This window comes from Vidua chalybeata, chromosome 10, assembly GCF_026979565.1.
Source record: "Vidua chalybeata isolate OUT-0048 chromosome 10, bVidCha1 merged haplotype, whole genome shotgun sequence".
Lineage (NCBI taxonomy): Eukaryota > Metazoa > Chordata > Aves > Passeriformes > Viduidae > Vidua > Vidua chalybeata.
In genome coordinates this window covers 24,625,664-24,641,041 of record NC_071539.1, presented here as the reverse complement: position 1 = coordinate 24,641,041, position 15,378 = coordinate 24,625,664, and the positions used below count along the sequence as shown (strand labels likewise).

The 15,378-nt window shown below is 49.0% G+C and overlaps 1 protein-coding gene across 8 annotated transcripts in view; it reads left to right on the top strand.

Annotated features, from left to right (window-relative positions):
* The first annotated feature begins 3,461 nt into the window (after window positions 1-3,461).
* The window catches only part of ST6GAL1 (ST6 beta-galactoside alpha-2,6-sialyltransferase 1), a 45,632-nt gene continuing 33,715 nt past the window's right edge, over window positions 3,462-15,378 (top strand). For 3 of the 8 annotated variants that reach the window (XM_053951400.1, XM_053951398.1, XM_053951401.1), the window contains exon 1: window positions 3,463-3,540. The gene's annotated coding sequence lies outside the window, so the exon portion shown is untranslated. Of the gene's footprint in view, window positions 3,541-5,755; window positions 5,859-15,378 lie in introns of those variants that run through there. The other 5 variants (XM_053951402.1, XM_053951404.1, XR_008432535.1 and 2 more) reach the window with 5 other exon arrangements.

Genomic DNA, 15,378 nt, shown 5'->3' with positions numbered 1-15,378 from the left:
CTCCTCTGACAGATGAAGGGATGATGAGCTGCTGTACCATCCAAAACTCTGTGCTTGTGCTGGTAAAATTGGAGAAGAAAACATGCCCCACAGGCTGCTGGGATTTGTGGTGGCCCATTCATTTGCAGGCAGGATCCTAGCTCAGAGTGAGATACTGCTTTCTTCCATGGGAGGCAATTCAGTGACACAGAGTTTTCCAGACAAAAAGATGGGATCTGCCTGTTTTAGCTTGGGCTGTGTGTAGACTTGCATTCGTAACATCTGCACCTGAGATCTGAGACAATTGAACCTGCCTAATTGTTGCTGTGTGTATATGCTGCATGTATGCCAGCCTGGATTATACATCCTCCCTTCTCCTTGCTCCTGCTGCCTGGGGTGTGCTGTTTCTGCCACAGTTAAATGTGTCATATTTTTATTGAATAGCAACGTCCCAACTGAAGAAATAAATACAACATAGGCATAATGAATCATGGGCTCCATGGACTTGCTCAGCCCCAGGAAGCTGGAGCAGGCCAAGGGATGAAACACCATGGTCTAACTCTTGTTTTCTTCACTTTTGCCTGTGAAGTGCACCCATGGGAATTCAGAAAACAATACTCATCCTGCCTGTGCAAGAATCCAAGGATCCTAAACAGGCCAGGAGGAAAAGCATGTGCAGGGGACAAGAGGACCAAGTGGCATAGTTCTCCTCTCTGCTCAACATCCCTCTCTGAGGAGGGGTCTGGCTGCTGCTGCTGCTTGGGGAGCCTGGCCAGGGGCTGGAGGGCACTGATCTTACAAAAAAATCCTTGGTCAGGCTGAACATGAGCCTCTAAAGATGCTCCCCACTATGAGAAGAATAAATGAAATGAAGAATACAAACAGAAGTGCACTTGCGTACACAGTGCAAGCCTTTCCCTCTGCTCAGGGCAGGGCAGGCTTCAGGATAGATGTCAAAAGATAAAGCCTGACTGGGGAAGGACCAGAGATGGGCAGCAAGGAAGAGTGGAGGACTTGGCAACATGACCTGTGAGAGCAGGAGGAATGAAGTGGCATTAGTTAATCCAGAGGAAGGAGGACTGGGGAGACGAGATAAACCTTTAAGTGTATAAAAGACTGTTAGGTTGCACGTGGCTATCCAGTGACAAAAGACTACCACAGAGTAAGGCCGTAAATTGGTCTCCCACTGGGGATAGGGGAAAATTACAATAATATTTTTGAAAAGACATTGAGAGAAACTTTCCAATTGCTGGATAAATAAGGACTGGAAAAGATACAGGTTGGCATATCTCCACCAACAGATGTTTTTAAGACCAGGTTAGACAAACCTCTGTCAAGAATGCAGGTTTTGGCAACAAGGAAGGACAATGTGCAGTGTTAAGATTAATTTCAGTATTTTTTTGTTAGCTGATTTCACTGTGCAGAAGCCAGAAGCTTCTGGAGAAAATTTCTGCCATTGCACAGGGTGAAGGTATTTGTGCACATCCCGAACATGGTGGGACTTCCCTGCAACTGCTCTGCCCAGCATGTGTGGTTTCCCTGCAGTTCAAGGACAGGCAGGTCAGGCAATCACGGAGGTGGCAACTTTTTATCATAAAGCTATTAGAGCTTTAAGCAAAGAGCTAAGAAATTGAAGATGCAGCAAAATATTTTTTTCATGTAAAAGCCACTCAAACGCACTTTTACAGGCTTCTCACTAAAAGAAGGAGTCTTTGAGGAAGATTCCATTTAAAAGCCCCATAAAAGCGTTTTCTATTGTTCTCAACCTTCTAATATTAGCAGGCCTAGAACATAAATATCAATCACTTCATTGAGCAGCAGAGTGCTGCTCTGTGATGTTTCTAGCACTGCACAGGTAAGTGTGTCCCTTCCCCACTGATTCAGTCATGACTGGAACTCACACACATATAGCCCAGAAAATCAGTAGTGCTGGGACACAGCAGCAGCAGCTGCCAGTGCTGGGGGTGGTACAGGAATCCCTGAGCTGGCCTGGGATGCGGCTGGGACAGGACAAGAGCATGCTTGGACAAGAGCCACCTTTATATGCTGTTCTTCTGACTCTCCCCGTCTCTTTAGAGTGACAAATAAAGCGGGGTGACTGACTCCCAGCACTTTTCCCTGAACTGCTCATTCTGCAGCATAGGAAAAAATGACTTGGACGAATATGCTGATGCCAGCTTTGTTCTCCAGAAAGAAGCTCAGCTGGAAGGTAGGAGTCATAAGCCTGAAAAAGCCAGCACAGCTCTGCACAGCCCTCTGGAATTTGGATGCTCTCCCTCACTCCCCCTGTGGTCTCCTGTTGCTGCTTGCCTGGGGGCATGGCAAGGTGAGTGGGTGAGGTTCACCCCCCAGAGGCTCCTGGGCTCCAGCACATTGCTTTCGGTTAACTGCAGATTTTGTAAGAGTTTCCAAAGGTAGGGAAGGGTTTTCTCCACCATGGGTGGTCTCTGTTCAGGTACCCTCATGGTTTGAAACCTTATTACAGAAAGAAGGGAGGAATGAGCAGTTTGTGTGTGTGCGTGGGTGTGTTGGGGAAGTGTTACAGTGGTTTGGGGATTTCTGTACTATCTAGGCAGGTGAAATTGTTAAATTATGCTTCTTCCTGCAAGCAGCACAGCACAAAGGGAATCTGAGATGGAGTCAGGGAGCAGGGAGAAGGGGACTTCTGTGAGAGGAGAGTGGGTAGAGGGAAGACGCAGAAAGCAAGCCCCATGTGTTCCTGACCTGAAGCCCTGAAGGGAAGGGCAGGGGGCTTTTGTGCAGCTCCTTGCACTGACAGCAGGTACCTACCTCCACCCGGTCTAAGTACAAAAGAACTGAGAAGATGCTGAGTGAAGTATCTCAGCTCAGGCTAAGACCTCTCCGAGCAAACATCCAAATAAACATACCCCAATTAGTGGTAAGTGTGGCTTGGCCAGCTGCCCATCTCACTTAAGTCCCTACTCAAAGAGCCACAGGAACTCATCTGCCTTCGGCTTCAGCACATATGTAAGGCTTAACTAGCTTTTAAAGGCCAGGAAGTGCCCTAAACCACTTTGCCTGTCCAGGAAAGTGTCTGCCTTCTGTGAACCTCCAGCCTCAGTGCTCATGCTCCAAGAGCAGCACTCTCAGCCAAGGGTTCTGAAGGGCACAGGGTGTGTAAACCCACCCAAGACCCAAGTCCTGCACCTTGTCTAGGCAAGCAGGCTCTGCCTCCCTGATTCTCCCAGGCAGTGCATCAAACTGCTTGCAGGTAACATCCAGCCCCTCTGCAGCCACGGAGAGGCACCAGGAGACTTGAAAGTCACAATTCTCCCCTGTCAATTCTCCCTCCAGCACCTGGCTCAGATGGTACCAGCTGAAATGGGAGTACCTGGGGAGTGCATGGGGTTGCAATGTGAATGCTGAATGCTGCAACAGCTCTGGGTGCTATTTATTTTCTGAGGGCTTATTTTGTAATATTTTATGTATCCTTGCAGGTGTTTCATGTTCTCTGATGTTGGAAAGCCCTTGGGAAGACCTTGCTCCGTCCAGTTGGAGCAGAGAGGTACATTGTGCGAGGGAACATCATCTGCAGCCAAGGTGGGAGTAATGCACAGTGAGATGCTGATTTTGGACACAGACTTGTATGATATAACCCCACACCAGATGCTGACTCCTTTCAAGTATGAACCCCAGAAACAGTTTGCTTGCTCTTTCCAGTTAGCATGGGAAGCACAGCAGCCAGGATAGGCACAGTGGTACCGTGTCCTGCAGTCCCAATGGGAACTGGCGCTGATTTAAGCAGGGCATTTGTTGTGGTTTACATGGCTCAGAGTTTGAGCTTTTATGATCACAATGATCAGGTTGCCTTGCCTGGACCCTGATTAGTACATAGCTTGGCAAAACGTATCGCACGCACTGATCCCTGCTTGTGCTTTTGTTTGATAGAGAAGAGGCCAAAAGTAGTTTAAGGCTGTAGCCAGCTGCAGCCATGTGCCCCATTTGCCCCGCTGTGGGCATCCCCGGGTTGCAGGGGGTGCCCTGAAGGAGCCATGGCCCCGAGGGCTCTCCCGGGCAGCACTGAAATAGGTGCTGGGGGAAGCTGCCTGCGGCTCGCTAATGAACTGTTGATGTCTCTGCAGTGCATATTCGAAACGAGCCCATAGTGACTGACGGAGTTAGATGGCAGCTCTGCAGCGCGGGGCTCTGCCCGTGTCCGTAACGGGGCACGATCGTTTTTTGTGCCTTTCCACACAGAGCTCACCGAGGCAGGCGGGCAGGGCCGGCGCAGGGGCTCCCACCGAGGGTACTGCAGGGTGTGCAGCACCGAGCCAGCCCCCTCGGCTGGGGCTGCGCTCCGCAGCCCGCTGCCACTCACCGCTCCCCGGGCCGAGGGAGCACCCGGGCTGTGCTCGGGGGCTGTCGCTCCCGGGCAGCCGCTCCTCCTCCCCGCAGCTGTGCCGTGAGGGGCGGAGGATGAGGAGGGCGAGGAGGATGCCCCGTGTCCGCCGAGCAGCCGGGCTGGCGGCGGCGCCTCCCCCGCGCGGCGGCCCCCGCCTCCCCCTCGCCTCAGCGCCTTAAATGCCTCGGCCGCGGCGGCAACAAAGGCGGGCGGCGGCTGTGAGTGAGGGGCCGGCCGAGGGTCGGCGAGGGTCGGCGAGGCGAGGCGAGGCGGGGCGGGGCTGGGCTGGGCTGGGCTGGGCTGGCGGTGAGTGCCTGAGGGTCGGTTGTGAGTGAGGGCTGAGGGGCAGCGGGGCCGGGCTGGCCGTGAGCGACTGAGGGGCAGCGGGGCCGGGCTAGCGGTGAAGGAGCCACCGAGGGTCGGCGGTGGGCGAGGGCTGAGGCGCCGCGGGGGTCGCAGGTGCCGCGGGAGGACGGGAAGGGCCGCGCCCCGCCCGGCCCGGTCCCGCCCGGTCCCGCCGCCCTCGGGGGTCTCGGCTCTGGCGTAGGGCGGCCCCCGGGTGTGAGTGGGCTCCGGTGGGCAGCGTGGGGCGGACGAGGGCCAGCTCCGCTGCGGCGTAACTTTTGTTAATTCTTATTGTTCATATTTATAACCGCATCAGTATAAACTTCTAAGAGCGGCAGATACGTATGGCGGCGGCTGCCCGTCCCCGCTGCTCGTACTGCTCTCCCTGCTCGCCGGGCTTTGGTAGCACAGAAGTCCCCGGTGGCTGCGGAGCCCGCCCGGTGGCGGCACTGAGGAGGGAGGATGGGCGGGAGATGAGGCAGACCCCGGCCCCTGCCTGCCTCCGGTTTGTGCTCACCCTTGCCTGAATTTGACAGATCTCTGCTGGCCTGGGTCAGCCCGCAGGGACCCGCCAGTCATAGCAAGGGATTTAATCTGTGAGTAATTTTAGAAGTAGCTGCATTCGTCTCTACTAGCGCACAGCAGGTCAGGCTGCAGAGAGAATAAATAACGTGTAGTTTGTTTTTTTGCTGCCGTGTCAGTCTTTCTAGTCTTTCAGGCAAGTCTCTGTTCCTGCATTTATGAGCCCCTGTTAAATCAGGGCAGTGGACGGGGATCAGGGGCTGAAGGAGTGGGAACTGCTGCTGCTTTATGCTGTTTCCATATCTTCTTGCTGCAACTGGATCTTATCACTGACAGTGTCAAAACAGAAATATCTGTAAGGGGAAAGGTGCCATGGCAGAGCAGCTGGATGTAGCAGGAGATTTTCTTGGCTGTGAGGAAGTGAGAAACCAGAGCTGCCTATTAATGCGTGAGGAATGAGTCTCTCTCTCTGTGACTCCTCCTTTAGTGGCACACACACGACTGCACTTGCCTAAAGACTGGTAGCTAACCTGGAATACTTTTTCTGACCTGGGATAACTTGAAATAGATGGGAGTGCTGTGATGCAAGGCTGCATCATCCTCCTGCTCTCAGAGGGGAGTCAGTGGAAGGAGACCCCAGCAGAATGGGGTAAGTGTACATAAGGTGTGTTACTGAGGGGGGGGAAAGGGACAGCTTTCTGTCCTCAGCTTTTGCTGCAAAAACTGAGTATTGTACTGACCTTGGTAGTGCATCTTCGAAAGTCCTCCTCACCTCCTGGTGTCCAGGACAAAATACAAACACTCATCCCACATGTTTCATCACTGCCCTGGGTCACTGTGTCAGGGAAGGTTTAGGTGGAGCTCCAAATGCCTGAGGAGCTCATATATATATATATGAGTGATGCTAAATCTTCCCCAGGAGGAAGAATATTAGCAGGAAAAATCTTCCCCAAAAAGCCCCTGGGACAGAGGCCAAGAGTATCTAATGAAGCAGACTTTTCCTGTTAGCTGCAGTTCTTGTGAGAGGGTGAGGGCCTGGGGGGGTTGGAGTGAGCCCATGTGGGGATCTCAGAGGGCAAGCAGCCCATCCCCAGGTCTGCTCTTCTCTGGGCACCTGATCACCTCACCTGGGCATAAACCACTGCTCTGCAGGTGATGCAGCTGCTGAGTCGAGACAAATCATCTATTTTCTTCTGGTTCAGCAAATAAATTGGTTTGGTGATGGTGCTGCAGGGATGAGCAGCTCTGTAGTGCCAAGGTGTGTGCCCTGTCAGTGTTGGGGACAGAACAGCTGTGCAAGGCTGCAGCTTGGCTCCAGAGAAATATATCCACTGCTTTTCTTCTCTCATTTAATAGTTGCTTTCCTTAGGTAAACTAAATACAGTGAAAGGAGCTGTGTTTTGTGGGTGTAGTGGGAACAATTGTGGGGTCCTCTGCCAAATTGTGTGCCTCTGGCAAAAGTCGTGCATGGCCTGAAAATGGAGATGCTCACATTAGTGAGCTGCCACATTATCACTGGAACTGCAGTGCTCAGCTGGGTGTTTATGTGTCTCCTGCTTGGCAGCAAAAGTGAGGTTAGATTTCAGAAAAGAGGAATATCTGATCATATCAACTTAATTCCTGGACACAAAAATATTTGTTGATGTGGCTTTGAGCAGGCTGCCCACTCTGGTGGCTGCTGTTTGTGTGCTCCGTAACTTGGTTAAACCCAAAGAGTGGAAATGCAGGTGTATCTTTGTTCATGGAGACCTGGTTTTCTAGGGACAAAATAGGTGAGTACTTAAACCTTGTTTTGCAGAGACTGCTGGCAGAGTCATCTCCTGCAGGAGCTGGGAATATATGAGAGGAATTAAAGGTGCCAGTATGAGGTGGGCAGGGGTGGTCTAACAAAGGGCAGAGCAGATGCAGCCAGTAACGTTCCGTATCTTAACTGTCCTTGAGACGGTGCTGAGAGGAGCTGATCGCTGTGCATGCAGAGGTTTATGTCCCTGTGGCTCTGTCAGGGGACAGGTGGGTGCTGAAGGGAGCCCTGCACCGAGGGCTGTGTCCCCAACACTCACAGAGGCACCTTAATCACAGCACAGTCTCACCCAGCTCCTGTCCTGCCCTGGGAGAGCCAGCCAGGGATGGCAGTGGGCCAGGTTGTGTTGCCCTTTGCTCTCAGGCTGACTGATATGGAGGATATCATTGAACTCAAGTTCTTGGGCTGCCAGGGCTTCTCCTCACACCCTTACCCTGTTGCATTGGCAGTTTTTGGAAGGGCAGAAGTGCTGCTGCAGTTGTGATCCTCAGCCCGTTCCGCAGGAGAGGTTCAGTGGCGTGCACAGCCACCGGTGAAAATGTTGTTTTCCTGTGCTCTACTCAACATTCGTAAAGATCACTGTAATAGGTCTGCCAGAATTGTTTCCATGGTCTTTTTCAAAGTATCCAGACCTTTTCTGTAGCCCTCAGATTTTGGAAGAGGGATGTAAATCACAATTCTGCACAGGATTAGCAATCAGAGAGCATTATGAATCAATCTGATACTTTGTCTTAGTCACAGCCCTTCTTAGAACGCTGACCTACATATTACAGCTTTCACTGTAACTGCTTCACCAAGGACAGGCTTTACTTCCCAGTGTAAGCTGTCCCAGTGGCTGGACATGGTTCTGTTTGAAGAACATTCCTGGTGGCTTCAGATGTGCTTGAAGTCTGTGCTGCTTGACTGGGAACTTGTCAGTGAAGTGTGAAATACAAGTGGTTCCTTTGAAAGTTCTTTTAATTATAATTGTGCTGATAAAAAAAAAAAAAACCTAGAAGATGAAATGAGATGCTTTCTGTATAAAGCGCTCTTAGATGTTGAGCCAGTAGGGATCATTGTTATCAGATCCTCTAATAACTTGTGTGATTAAAAACCTTGGAAAAACTTACATGTTTGAGCCACTTGCTTGTAAGTAAAAATGAAGGCTTATTGCCTTTCTGAATGTGTGCTGTAGCTCAGTCTTTGGTGAGCTGTGAACCCAAAATTTCTGTAAAATCTCTCCCTGTGGGTCACTGATGGCACTGAATATGAATGCACATCTGCTGCTTCCACTTGCAGATGAGTTTTCCTGCTGATTCCCAGAGCGCCAAGGTGAACGATGATGAAAAGGAGAGTCCAGAACCGTGTCTGCAAAGGAGTGACTTGGCTGATTTAAGGCAGCACTTAAGCCCATTTCTATCTGTCATCATGATTCCAGCTCTTCAGGATATAGAGTCTTTGGTTTGAAGGCTGCTGGGAAGCAATGAGAAATGCATGTACTGGTGTGTGTGTGCTTCCCAGCATGTACCAGTAGCATGGGCCATAGTGAAGTCCTTCTGGGTGGAGTGTGTGTACAGCAGCATGTTCACATGCAGATCTGTGGGTGTCCAGGAGCTCTTCTGTGAAACCAGAACAGAGGAGGTCTGCCCTGTAGTTTTTTGTCTCAGCAGGTTCCAAGTGGTGCCTTTGCCTAGCTGGGGTTTGCTGGTCCCTCTGCGGCATTTGGAAGGTGGTGCATTTGCCTGGGATGCTTGGCTTGGGGTGTCTCTGAAATTAAGAGCTCTGCCACCAGGTCATCCGGTGGTCTTCAGGGTGTGCTTGTGGTGTGTTGCTCACAAGTTCCCACAACCTCCACTCTCAAACAGAGGTTGGTGTCAAAAGCTGCAGCTCAGCATCTTGCAGTTTCTTTTTCTATAAATAGCTAAAGTAAAAAGGTCTGTTTGTGAGATTGGAAACACTGCACATAATACCTCACCTTCTAACAGTATGCTGAAGTTCAGGGAAGCCTCTGCTTTTCTACCTTGACTCCTGTGCCTGGGAATGGTCTGTCTGGACAGGAAGAAGGGAGCCAGACTGTGCTAACATTTCTCTGTGCTCCTGATGTGTGTTAACTCTGGGAACTGGCAGCTGCTGAAAATGAGCTGAGCAAAGCTGCTCCTGGTACCTCAGTGCTGCTGAGGCAGTGGAGAGCCTGAGTGCCCCCAGCACAGGATGCCAATCTGGCTGGCTGGCTGTACATGCCATGCTGTGCCTGGGACTCCTGGGGCTGGTGGAAACTGGAAACAAGCTAATACTCCCTTCTTTAATATTGCATCCACTCTGCTTACAATGTCTGCAGCAGTTTGGGTTTTCAGCTGTAAAATTTTGCAGAAAAATAAGAGTTGTTGACAGCAGTGATTAATTTTTTAATATCCATTGCAGCTTGCCCTTTGTGTCTTTGTGGTACAGTGTTTGCTGATTAGGAGATCAGAGGGGTTCCAATCAACCTGACTCTGTTCACTGGATTTTCTGCAAGTACCCTGTGTGTGCCAGCAGAGTCCCAAATATGTGGGGAGAGTGTGGTGACCCTCACTGGGATGGAATGACAACAGAAAATGCCATGGCAGTTGTGCAGCAATGACAGTTTTCTAAAATGGATCTCCTGGGGACTAAAAGACATCTGTGGTCCTGGTTTCCCCCTGGTAATCTCAAGGACCTGCTTTTACCTTGAAATAACATTCAGTGTTATTCAATGTATAATATCAGAGTAATGACATTTTTGTTCTAAAATTGTTTGTAAGGCAGAATCTTTAGGAAAGGCTGCAAGGAGAGCTCTGTTGCCTGAGCTGCTCTCTTCTGAAGGCACAGAGCATCCCAGAAGCAATTAGTTTATATCTTAAAATAATAAGTTAATAAAAAACTTCTCAAAGAAGATGTCTTCATGCTGTGAGCTGCATTGCCTTACAAGACTGAAAATTTGGGTATGATCCTTTGTTAACTAAGCTGGGTTAAAGTTTATTTATTTGGTTAGTGTTTGTTTTTATCTCCTTCCCTCACGGTTTAGTTCTTCCTAAATTCAAGATTTTACTTTGGTCCAGGGATGGATTATCACTGTGTTAATTCTTGGTTATCCCTGTGACCTGACTGTGTTCCTGCCATTCTTTGTGCTTGCAAGGAATCTTAAAGAAATAAAAAATTTAAATGTACAGGGTTGTAATTGTTGGTCTCATGAGACCCCACTTGGAGGGCTGCACCCACCTGGTCTGGGGTCCCCAGCACAAGAAGGACATTGGCCTCTTGGAGCAAATCCAGAAGAGGCCAGCAGGATTATTAGAGGGGTGGAGCACCTCTTCTGTGAGGAAAAGCTGAGAGAATTGGGATTGCTGAGCCTGAAGGAGAGAAGGGATCAGGGTGGCCTCACTGTGGCCTTCCAGTGCCTGAAGGGAGCCTGCAGGACAGGTGGAGAGGGACTTTTTACAAGAGCCTGGAGGGACAGGACAAGGAGAAATGGCTTCAAACTGGCAGAGAGTAAGTTTAGATTAGGTATTAGGAAAATTTCTTCCCTGTGAGGGTGGTGAGGCCCGGGCACAACGTGCCCAGAGAAGCTGTGGATGCCCCATCCCTGCAAGTGTCCCAGGCCAGGCTGAACAGGGCTTGGAACAACCTGGGATAGTGCAAGGTGTCCCTGCCCATGGCAGGGGGTTGGAACAAGATGATCTTTAAGGTCTCTTCCAACCCAAAACCTTCTATGATGATTCTATGATACTTTATATTTTTGGGTTGCTTATGTTTTTATGTAAATTTATATTTGTCCTTCTCCAGCAGAGCTTCAGTGTAAATAATTGTCAGGGAGTTGGGCACTTTGTAAGTGAGGTCCATTAGCAGAAATGCAGCAAAGATGGAAAAGTTGTGTTCTGGCTCCTCTGGGCTGGTATTTCACAGGCAATTTTGATGAATACTTTATATGTTTTATGAGAGTCTGGAAGTTGCTGGATAGGTTTTGCTCTCATCCAGATGATGGTGTCTGTGAATACGAAGCTTGTTTCTTAATAACAGCTGTTCTTGCAATCTTCAAATAATTTTTTTCACAAATGCTTATGTCCATGAGTATTGCTTTCTTGGGAAGATCATCAGAGTGACTGGTTAACAAATTCCAGTGCTTGATAACGTTTCTTTTGTGAAGTCTGTAGGTGCCTAGGGAGCTGCCTTGCACCTTTCTGAACAGAATCCATTGTGGAGGGAAACTTCCTCCCCAGGAAGGGATGTGTTATGACTTACTTCCAACTAATGCTGCAGGGGCAGGTTTCAGTTGGATGTGGGGGATTCCCAAAGGCAAAAATGGAATTGGTAGAAATAAGTGTTGCTTGTGCCTGTGACATGAAAGGGTATTTTTAGAGACAGGGGAGTCCCCAGTCAGACAGGAAGGAAGAGCAGTGGCTGGAATGCCTTGTGTGATGAGTCAGTCAGACTTTCTGCTAAGGGGACAAAGTGAGGGATCACTGGCATTTTTGGGCTCTTCAACTTTAATGTAATGCTTGTTTAAAGAACAGCTGTCTTGAATCCTGCAGTCTGAGCAGCTACCTGAGGATTGAGCAGTATGAAAAGGTGATGGACCCTTGGAGCTGGGCAGTGGCTCCATGTGCTGTGTGCAGGGACCACTGCCGGGCTGCTCTACTAGAGGGGTCTGAGCAGAGCACAAAGGTGAGGGAACCATGTGGATGCCATGTAACTTTCTGTAGATTTAGCTGCTGGTTTTCAGAGCAGTTGTTACTTGTATCTTCCGGTTTATTTTTTATAACATAGTGTGGATATGGAGTGGCAATTATTTTAGGTTCAGTGGATGTGGCTCAGTAATTTCAAATGTGGTTAGAAGTGCGTTTTTAAAAATTGAGGTGATCTCCTTAAAGTCTGCACCTGGGGTAACAGTCAAATTAATTTTCAAGTGTGATATAGCTCCCCTCTCAATTTTGGAGACTTCTTACCAATTTGTAAATCACTCTGCAAAAGACCCGTCTCTTTCAGATGCACTACATGTTCCAAGGTTAAGAAGTTTGCCTAGTTATTAGGGAAGTACAGTTGGGTAACTATTTGTTAGATATTCATGGATGAATTGTTTAATTAGACAGATAATCATATGCTTGCAATCTAAGGATAAAAATTCAGAGAGGTTAATTAAGGAATGGTTAGAAAGTTTGATGTCAGAAATCGTGCTAAGTTTCAGCCTGGACCCTCTCAATTAAAATTTTAGTTAATGCTGGAAGTGAATGGAAATGAAGGAAATTCAAGCTTACCATGGCTACAGATGTGGGAGTGTACCAAGGTCAGTAATGTATGTTAACTCATACTTTTAAAATTAATTTCTGGCACTAATTAGGCTTGATTTTCCCCCTCTGTCTTCACGCTGACAACACTCTGGAAGCCTCGTGTACTTGAGGTATTGCAGAAATGCCTTCCCCCCCTGCCCTGCGCTTTTCCTTTGTGACCTCTGAGCTGAGATTTTACGCTGGGTGAGGACAGCACGTCGAACCCTGCAGGTGATGTTGCAGATGCTTAATTGTGCACCTAAACATTGTCTTGCTGCTGCCAGAGCTTCACATTCGTGAGGTGTTCTCAGGCGTGAAGGTTGCATCCTGCCACACGTGGGGTGTAAACCAAGGACAGAAACACTCTGCCTCAGTGGAGTGTCTGTCTCCGAGGCTGCGGGGCAGGAAGGGGGCGGCTCTGTCCCCGCTGTGTGTCCCAGCCGCTTGTCCTGGCTCAGCCCTGCTCAGCCGAGCCTCAGACCGCCGTGTGCCACAACCCGTCTCGCACCTCAGCCGGGAGCTGATCCGGGACGGAGTCATAGAACCAGTCGCTGCTGTCAGAACATCTCTGGTCTTCCTTCCCACATTCTACCCACGTGGATTTCCCCTGTTTGCTGTAACTCCCTAATCTGGAGGAAAACAAACATGGGGTGTGGTTAAACGCTAAGCATGGCTCCCAGTAAGTGGGGGGAGCAGCTGTGTGTTGCCAGCCCCCCACATTCTCCTGAATGCTTGTGCTGTTCTTGGCCAGCTCGTGCTGGAGACTGCAGAATGGTGGTGATGATTCTTGGAGAGTGTGTGGACCCCCATGGCTGCCCTAAACCCACCTACCAGGGTTTCAGTAACCACAGGCTGTGTTTGTGGCTTGGTTTTTCCAGCACTGGCTGTTTTTCTGAAGTGGAAAATTCAGGCTATGTGAGGTGATCATATCCTGCTTCCCCTCCTCTAGATTACACCACTGGAGTGTTTTAATGCTGTGTCTTACAGTCCTGAAGTTGTTTTGGAGCATTTCCTTTGGCCAAATTCCTGGCTAGCCATATGCTTCTAGAAACCTTCTCATCCTTCTGGTAATGCTCCTTGTAGCCCCCTTCAACTCCTGCCAGATTCCTAAGCAGCCATCTCTTAGACAGCTTTCAGTCTCTCTGGTCCTTGAGCATCTTTTAGCCCTCCCACATCCTTGGCTTTCTTTCTCTAAGGTTTCATGAAAACAAACTCTTGAGAAAAAAATCCCAAGCCAAAACCAAAAATACCACAGTGAAAACCCCTACACACTCTCCAAATGTCCAAATACATTCTGCCTCTTTTCTCTGTAGTTGCATGTATTATTTTTCACAAAACTGAATTTAGCTGTTGGTGTTATCAGTATTTCTAATGAATTTTTTTTATAGCCAGTTACCAGGAGACTATTGGCTGTGTGTCTGTGTCAAAAAGTAGGTGTAATGGTTCAGAGCAGATAAGCTGCAAAAACTACCCCCTTAAAAAAAGGCCTGTGGAGAAGGTAAGTTGGTGTTGCTCACTGGAGAAAGAGATTCTTTGTCTCTGGTTTGGGGAGGAGGCTCAAGGAAGTTCAGTTCATCTTGAACAGGATGGGTTTGAAATGGAAATATTGGTCTTTGTAGTACCTGGGGAAGGCAGTGAGAAAGTTGGTAGGTGTGGGAAAAGGATTCTGCTGGAGCATTGCTGGGACAAGGCTGTGGCTGGGTGAGAGGTTGGATCAGCCATAACTTGCACAGGTCATCATTCTCCATGGCCATGGCATAGTTCCTGCTTGGGCTGTGGGGCTTGGCAGTGTCCCTGTTGCTGCATCTTATCCTGGAGACATGTGGGAGACCAAGTCCTGCTCCAGCTTGCCTTGCAACAGGTGAGTTTCTCTGATCCTGGGAACAAAGTCTAGCAGCAGGGGATTTCTTCTCTAGGGTATCCCAGTAATGTCCTGGTAATTGTGTCTGTGTTTCCCCAGGCCTGTGGCCAGCCTAGCAATCAGTAACTGGATTTTCAATTCCTACCCCTGTTCTGGGTAGCAGAGGTTGAGGCCTGGCAGCAGTGATCACATCAATCTCAGATCCCTGACTAAGGCACTGCCCGAGTGCCTTTGCTGCTCTCTGTGTTCTTGGTTCCCAAGCCTCTCTTCTGCAGAAGGCATGGTTTTGGGTTTCTTGCTCTTCTGTGGTGCTGCTGAAGTTACTGTATTTGCACAGAGCCAGTTCCTCTGAGATGATGATCTTTCTTCTGTTTAAGCACAAGCTGCCAAATTATAGAATTAATTGCCAGTGATCTGCAGTAGCCCTTGACTTGTCCTAGAATTTGCTTTAATAAAAGGGAATAGATCTTTAATGAAAGTGGAAGGACTTCTGTATTTCTCTGAAAATACAGAGGGGGTTGCAAAGCCAGATTCTCAGAAGGCAGGACAGCTTTTAAGTTATACAGCCCAAATCTGACTTCTGTGCACTGCAGGTTCTGATTGTGGTTCCACAGCTGCTGCTTGGCTTGATGCTGCCTTGCTCATTGTGCATGATTGATCTGTATTTGTAGTTGTTAGGTGGGGTTTTCATTTCCTTTTTGCAGCTCTGAGGTTGTGCTTTACTTGTGTGCTTAAGCTCTGCCTCAAGAACAGAAACACAAGTTGTCTAATAGGCTCCTCCGTGGTGCTGCTCATAAATGTCTGAGCAGCTGCAGTTCATGGTGTGTTGTGGGAAGGCAGCTCTGTAAAAGGGGAGTTGAGGCGTGCACAGGGTACTCAGCCAATTCTGGGTGCTCTCCGGGGAAGCTGCCAGGAACTCTCTCCTCTTAATTTCTGATGTCCATGAAGTGCAGTTCTGTGACTGAGAGCTCAGCCCATGTGCAGACCTGATCATGGGTCTCTCCTTCTGCAAGGGTCTGGCAAAAAAGGATGTGAGAAGTTTATTTTAAGGTTTGTTTGATTTCATAGCAGCTGTAAAAAAAACGAGGCAGGAATCACTTTTTTGTCAACTTTGGTTTGCCTCTCCTGAGACTGTCTGGCTTTTGTACGTTATTTACTACACCTTAAAAAAAAATCTGCTGGAAAAAGCCCCACCCAGGTAGAATGTTTTTTTCAGTGCTGTCATTCAGCGAGTGCTTCTGCTGTG